The 7500-nt window shown below is 49.5% G+C and overlaps 1 protein-coding gene and 1 long non-coding RNA gene across 4 annotated transcripts in view; one reads left to right on the top strand and one right to left on the bottom strand.

Moving 5' to 3' along the window:
- nck2a (NCK adaptor protein 2a) overlaps positions 1-7500 on the bottom strand; it is a 40097-nt gene that overhangs the window by 23102 nt on the left and 9495 nt on the right. Inside the window, exon 2 of one of the 3 annotated variants that reach the window (XM_042076068.1) lies at positions 5827-5946. The exons of 1 other annotated variant lie outside the window; for it this stretch is intronic. The gene's annotated coding sequence lies outside the window, so the exon portion shown is untranslated. Of the gene's footprint in view, positions 1-320; positions 409-5826; positions 5947-7500 lie in introns of those variants that run through there. One more of the 3 variants, XM_042076077.1, reaches the window with a different exon arrangement.
- The window catches only part of LOC121695803, a 23522-nt gene that overhangs the window by 10004 nt on the left and 6018 nt on the right, over positions 1-7500 (top strand). The gene's annotated exons all lie outside the window — the stretch shown is intronic.

Here is a 7500-nt window from a genome sequence, read left to right as displayed (position 1 = left end):
CATTCAGAGAAGGTCAGTCTCTCTGTGGAGAGCCCACCCTGTGTCCCCAGGGCCCGAGAGTGCTCTGTACAGGGAGCCACGTGGCTGGTGAATTTAACCATTGTGTAAACACACACACACACACACACACACACACACACACACACACACACACTATGTCACATACACGGACAAACACACACACATACATAATCTCACACACACAGACAAACACACATACACAACTTGTCAACACAAACACACACACACACGTACGCTTACGCACACGCACACACACACACCTGGTCACCAGGCACACAGAGCACCTGTTAGAAAGCCACCAGAAGCAAAGGCCAACGTGAATGCTGATGGAGCCTCAGGCTAATTTCACTGCAAGTGAACACAGCACACTGGTTAACTCCACTTCACACACAGCCAGGCCTGCCTGGACGCGGTGTGCTAACAGCTCTGATTCATTTGACAGCCTAGTACAGAGAGAGAGAAAGAGATAGAGAAAGAGAGAGAAAGACAGAGACAGAGAGAGAATGAGAGGGAGAGAGAGAGACTTTGTCTGCATGAGAATAAATCACAACAGTCATTGCCATCACACACACTGAGCAATACAATAGGCAGACATGTTGTGTCAGGCTCCTCCTAGTGCCTCCAATCCATTTGCTCACCTTGCCGTTCTCTCGCTACTTCCTTTCAAGGACACATGCAATAGTCTGGCCACCTCAACTCATCTAGACAGCAGAGGCACAATTTCTTTATGTCCCCAACCTCCACGTCAACATTAGCTGCCCATACTGGAAGCTTAGCGTCCTAAATCACTATGAGCCTCTTTTCTCCCCACGCATGGCCCTTATAGAGCTCCTTTTTTTTTTGGAAGGGCGCCGAGCGGCAACCTCCATCCAGTCCTCCCCGGAGATGGCACGGCCCTGCCCCGGATGAGATTCTCTAGCCGAGCAACATCTGGCAGTGGCATCACCGCCTGACTAAATATTCACAAAAACACCAAGCCTGTCATTACACAACAAATTACATCATACTCGTTTTAGATATGCCCTCTCTATGTATTATCTCATCTCCCTAAGCAGCATGCTGGGGAAAAAAAAAAAAAAAACTTTAGTAACTTAAAAGGTGGAGGTGTTGATTGACAGGCATTCTTCATGGCTCAGTACAAGCCATTACGTTGGTGTCCCATTCACAGAGCCAGGACTGGGTTTGTCTGAGCGCACACACACACACACACAAAATAGAAATTGGCAAGGAGCAAATCAGTAAATTTGTCAGAGTCTATTGGATTAGCATCATGACCCAAATGCACATAGCTGAAGCGTCTACCAGAAAAGGATCGGTCCTTTCTACGGGCTGTGTGAGAGACACGATATGAAACAAGGCATGCAGAGATGTCCTCAATATGGCTGCTCTATGTAGCACAGCACAACAGCCAGCAGCAAGGGGTTAAGACAGGGAGGGGAGCAACAGAGTGGAGTGGCTGCGGGCGTTTAGGATGGAAGTGGGGGAGGGGGGGGTGGTGGTGGTGGTGGAGGAAGGCTGGGATGTGTCCCAGAGGAGAGTGTGTGCGCTCGCACTAACAAGCACATCCCTCAGGCTGTCTATGGGGTGCTAGCTCAGGCCTCTTCCCTCCTCGACAACACCACCGCCACAGTATCGGCACACACTCTCTTGCCGCCAGCCGTCAACGCACACATTTGCTGGCAGCCACACACACACACACACACAGATATGTACACATTCATATGTGCATGCATTATGCCCACGCACACGCACACACACACACACACTCCTTCCTACTCTCTCATAAACGCTACACAAGTTGTATGCAAATCACATGGCCCAAATTACACACTACACAGCACAACATTTAAAACCACCTCACAAACTAGCCCTCAATATCCTCCACTCTCCCGCCCCCTCTCGCTTTCTCATGTAACGACTCGCTCAATGGCTATAAAAGTCAGCCGGTTAATTAGCATGCCGCTACATTAACGCAAACATGTTCTCCACTCCTCTCTCTTCTCCTCTGCCATCTAAAAAGACAAGAGGGACCATTATAGTGCTGTGGATGGAGGACTCAGATGTGAGCGCGAGATTACAAGCACACGTACCCAAGGGAGGAGAACAGGCAAGTAGGCAAAAGGGAGATAGATAAGAGAGATCTAAAATAACAAAATAAACAAACACACAAACAACACAACAACAACAGCAGCAGCGAGAGCAGCAGCATAAGTCAGTGTTCACAGATCAGGAGATTAGAGAGGAAGGTTATTCCGTGTGACGCTCCAAAAGAGATGCCGGCAATTGCCACAGGCGGAAGCCCGGGTCTCCAGCACACATCTGTTTAGGAGGGGGGAGAGGGGGGCGTGAGGGCCATGCTAACCCACCCAAGGCACCCCTCCCAGGGCTTGGCCTCCGCGACGTCTCCCTGCATCTGGAGAATCCAGTGGGAGAAGTCAGGGTGGGTTCTACGGAGGGTGACACAGCCTGAAGAGTGTGGGAAGTGTGTGTGTGGGAAGTGTGTGCGTGTGGCTGGGAGGGGGGCCTAGCCTGGGGCGTTTCCACACAGGCACATTTCAGTTGTTGTGTGTGTGTGTGTGTGTGTGTGTGGGTGTTTGCGAGGGTGTACATTTGTGGTATGGCAGCCATGTTTTAAAAGGTCATCCCACCAGGCACGATGGCAGCAGAGCAGGGAGCCGTGCAGTCACAGGATTGGCAATCACAAGTCACCAGCCACTGCTGTTTCATCATGGGTCAGGAAACAGGGCGCACACACGCACACACACACACACACTGAACAAACAGAGCTTGAGTCTCTAACCCACACACGAGGGGATGCACAATGAACCAGTGACTTAACATGATCTGGCAAAGAAGACACACACCCAAACATACAAATGCACACACTGATACACACACACACACACACACACACACACACGAGCGCACACAGACAAACACACAAACACAGATGAGCGCACACACTTGATCCACACACACACACACACTCAAGAGAGATGTTGATGGAGGCCGCTCGTGTCCGTTCAGCATGCCAATGACCGGAGACGGACAGTGGGCAGACAAGAGAACGTCAACATCGTTTCATTTCCCTCGTTAGGAGCTGGGGAGAGGAACCTCCATATGGAGGGCTTCATCCATCCTTCACTCTATCCCTCCCTCACTCCCCCTCTCTCTCTCTCTCTCTCTCTCTCTCTCCTTCCCCCTCTCCCTTTTTCATTCTCATTACCAGCCGGGCATCCCTGGCTGAGCATGTCGGCCGTAATCTGGCCACAGCGAGCAGACATGTGGGTAATTTCTTTAATGGGTTGGGCCGTGCAGCGCCGTGCGCCGCAGAGCTACACCAAGCCCCCCCCCACTTCTGCTTTAATCCAGAGCCAGGATCCCTCCATAATGCTCTTATACTGTATACGTCTGAGAGAAAGAGGGAGGGAGGGAGGGAGAGAGAGAGAGGGAGATGGGGAAGGAGAAGGAGAGAGGGAGGGAGAGAGACAGAGGGGAGAGAGTGAGAGAGAGAGAAGGAGAGAGAGAAAGAGAGAGAGATGTATAACTGTGGAGACAGGTTTAGAGTGGGAGTGGGATATGGAAGGGAAATACTTCATTAATAGGCAGGACGTGAACCATTACTATAATGAGAACAGAAGCTGCTGCTGTGCATTGAAATCCTTGTCTTACGTGTATATAGTAACAATACCCAACAAGACAGTCTTTCTAGGCACAGATGAACTGGCTATGCCGCCACGTACTGTATGCGTGCGTGTGAGTATGTGTGAGAGGGTATGTATGTGTGAGTTTTCTAATTCTTTAACAATAACCCCTATTCTATGAGCTGTGAAAGCACTTATTTTCACCTTTTTTCACTTCAGGTTGACATATTGGCCTGTCTTTCCTTATCCAGTATCCACACACGCACATAGTTACTTTATGCCCTTTATCTTTTTCTAAAGCAGATGCATATCATTGCACTGAGCGAGTATCACATAGCAGAGGAGATGCTTCAGGACACATTCAAACTCGAACCGCCTGCAATTGAAATTTTGACACTTTTCATCAAGTCCTACAATGGCTTTTGTTCATTGACACATCCGTCTCACTCATCTGTCAACATACCCGGGGGACTGAGTCTCTCCCTGCTGGGTAAACATGATTAAACCCAACACTGAGCTCCGCTAGGACCAATCATTCTGCTACAGGAATGTGTGACAGTCGTATAGCACCTTGAAGGAGAGCAGCAAGAACATAGGCATTCAGACAGGCAGGCTGCTGACGCTGTTATTTGGCATTATCTGGGGAGCACCATCGCTGGTGTTAGTAAAGACACAAAGACAATCTTGGCAGAGTTGAGGTCAAGGAAACAGTTTTGTTTGGGATTTATCATTTACCATTTCGAGACAGCATCTGTGCCCCAGTGGAGCAGTTTATCCTGGAGCCACCCTGGCTCTCTCTTTCTGTGTGTGTGTGTGTGTGTGTGTGTGTGTGTGTGTGTGTGTGTGTGTGTGTGTGTGTGTGTGTGTGTGTGTGTGAGTGTGTGTGAGAGGGGGGCTTGGGAGCTCTGGCTTGCAGCGTTGACAGAATGACAGGGGTAGTGAGGAACCCAGAGTTATGGCTGCAGGGGCATCAGATCAGACCAGAGCAGGGGACTGACCAGGGCACGGAGGCCTCTCTCCACCAGAGCTGGGTGTGGGACCAGGCCGAGCTGCTGACGCAGCACTTCCCACCGACTCTGCGGTCCACCCTCCATGCCCTCCAGTGACCTCTCCACCTCCTGTACCCTTTAGTCTCTCGCTGGGGTCAGCCCTCCCTCTGTGCTGTCCAAACACACACACACACACACACACACGCACACGCACACGCACACGCACACGCACACACACCCTTCCCTCCTGCAGCCTCTTTCCTATGCTCATCTGTCATTGTCAGCATCTCTCAAGTCTCTTAGACAACTGGAGGCTTTTTCTGTTTCTGTGCACAATCTGTCTCGCTCAGATTTTGACGATTCTTTCTGATATTATCTCTCTGTCTCTCTCTCTCTCTCTGTGTTTGTGTGTGTGTGTGTGTGTGGGGGGGGGGGGGGGGGGGGGGGGTTGTGGAGTGTGTGTGAGTGTTGCTTTTCATCATTTAGCCAACTGCAGAAACATCTATGATAACAGAAGCATCAGAATGACAGAGCCTCGGCAAAAGAAATTAGACCCCACCCTCTCTCTCTCACACACACACACACACATTACACACACACACACACACACACACAGTGAACCAAGATCCTCCTCATCACCGTATTGGTAATGTAGCGCTCATTGCGTCCCCATGGCTTGACCTCCTGCTTGGTGTTGTCTGAGAGACGGTGTGGAGATCCCAGGAATCCTCCTCAGCGCTGATCCCCTTAAAGTCCCCTCTAAAACCCGCCTGCTGCTCTCAGTCAGGGGCCCTGCTTAGCAGCTGTCACCTCAACCCCCCTCCACAACACTCACTCAGGACAACAACGGACACCCACAACCACAACACCAACACGCTACTGACAACAATGCCAATGACTGACTCCATCAACTCAACTCAACTCAACTCAACTCCATCAACTCAACTCAACTCCATCAACTCAACTCAACTCAACTCCATCAACTCAACTCCATCAACTCAACTCAACTCAACTCCATCAACTCAACTCAACTCCATCAACTCAACTCCATCAACTCAACACTCTCAACTCAACACCCTCAACTCAACTCAACACAATCAAATCAACTCAACTCCATCAACTCAACTCCATCAACTCAACTCCATCAACTCAACTCCATCAACTCAACTCACCTCAAAACACCCCTGGACTCGCTTGAACGCAACCAGAGGAAGTGCTCTTAGAGCTCTCCTTTTCGTCCACAGACCACTGACAGAGGGATCTGAAGGTGGACGTTGGGGCGGATAATCTGACTGGAAAGAGCACAACAGCACCAGGGGATGACACATGAAGCCTTCACAACTCAGAGCAAACATCAGACTGAGCGTGCCAAAACAAGCGCCAGCTCTGACAAATCAGTCCAAATCCTGAAGAGACAAGCAGCCTCGTTATGTCAAGAGAAAGACGCAATGAATGAGACAGAATGTGTGTGTGTGTGTGTGTGTGTGTGTGTGTGTGTGTGTGTGTGTCAGAGAGAGATTAAAACAGAAAAATGAAAAGAAAGAGAAAGAGGGTGAGAAAGAGAGATGGAAAAGTGAGAAGCGACAAAGTGTGGAAACAGTTGGGCTGTGCAAGTTGGCTTTGATGTCCGGCCGATGGAATGTGACACTCGACCAAATGGACAAACACAGCACTTGTCCAGGAAATGACCAGGTCAAAAAGGACATCACTTCCTGTGTAAACAGTGGGAAAGAATGCAAGCAGCAAGCGGAGCTCTATAGAGAAAGAGAGTGCGAGACTAGCTCCCAATTCACTGACGTGAGGAGACGACGATGGAGACATTGATAGCATCAGAATGGCATACGCTGCATACACAGTACATTTTATGCAGTCATGGTCACGCAACGACAAGCCAGCGTCTACACAAAAACGCACCAAACAGCAGAACACTCTCTTTCCTCTGAGGTATCTCAGCAAAATGAGGGGCTCAAAAATAGTTCAAAAAGCATCCCTTCCTTCAGTCACCTCCACACCTCCTCTCCTCTACTTTCCCCCACCACTTCCAGCACCGGAGCATCTTATGATTGGCACTGATGTCACTGAAAATAGAATGTTGTTTTTCTTTCCCCTTCACAAGCAGCTTTTTGAATTTCCGTTTTAGAAGAAACGGTGTGCAGGCTCCGCTTTGTTGCCATACACTTTTGTCCTTGAGACCAGGTTCAATTTCCATTAAGTAAACACACACACACACACACACACACACACACACACACACACACACACACACACACACACACAGAATGACAAGTGTTTATGCAGAATGGTGTAGCTAAAATGAATAATATGAAGCCGGTTGGCCTGTCTATTCCAATAGGAATTATTTCATATTTTTCTGGCTATTCTGTGAGATGGAGAGAGGCTGTCCTTTACTGTGGCAAGAACACACACACACACACACAGACACAGACACAGACACAGACACAGACACAGACACAGACACAGACACAGACACACAGACACACACGCGCGCACGCAGACGCACACAGGGGAAAGTGCCGAATATAAATCACCTCCTACAGGGCCTTTGGAAAAGTCACTGTGTGTGCGTGTTTCTTTGTGTGTGTGTTAGGCTGTAAAACACAAAAACACTGAGGCCTGACTGAAGACTCGTTTCAGCAACAGGAAGAAAATGTAGCCATTTGAACGTAACGTGTGTCCCTCTGGCTGTGTGTCTGAGGTCCATTAAACAAGAGAGCGTAGAGACCATAGGTCCCACCACTGGCTTCCTCTCTCTCTGTAAACAAGGCAGCTGGCCACAAACCAACCACCCAGTTAGGCCAGTTCAGGCTGGGTCACACATTAGCTAA

This window comes from Alosa sapidissima, chromosome 2, assembly GCF_018492685.1.
Source record: "Alosa sapidissima isolate fAloSap1 chromosome 2, fAloSap1.pri, whole genome shotgun sequence".
Taxonomy (NCBI): Eukaryota; Metazoa; Chordata; class Actinopteri; order Clupeiformes; family Clupeidae; genus Alosa; species Alosa sapidissima.
Note: the sequence above shows the minus strand (reverse complement) of the source record. Positions and strands in the feature narration are given on the sequence as shown.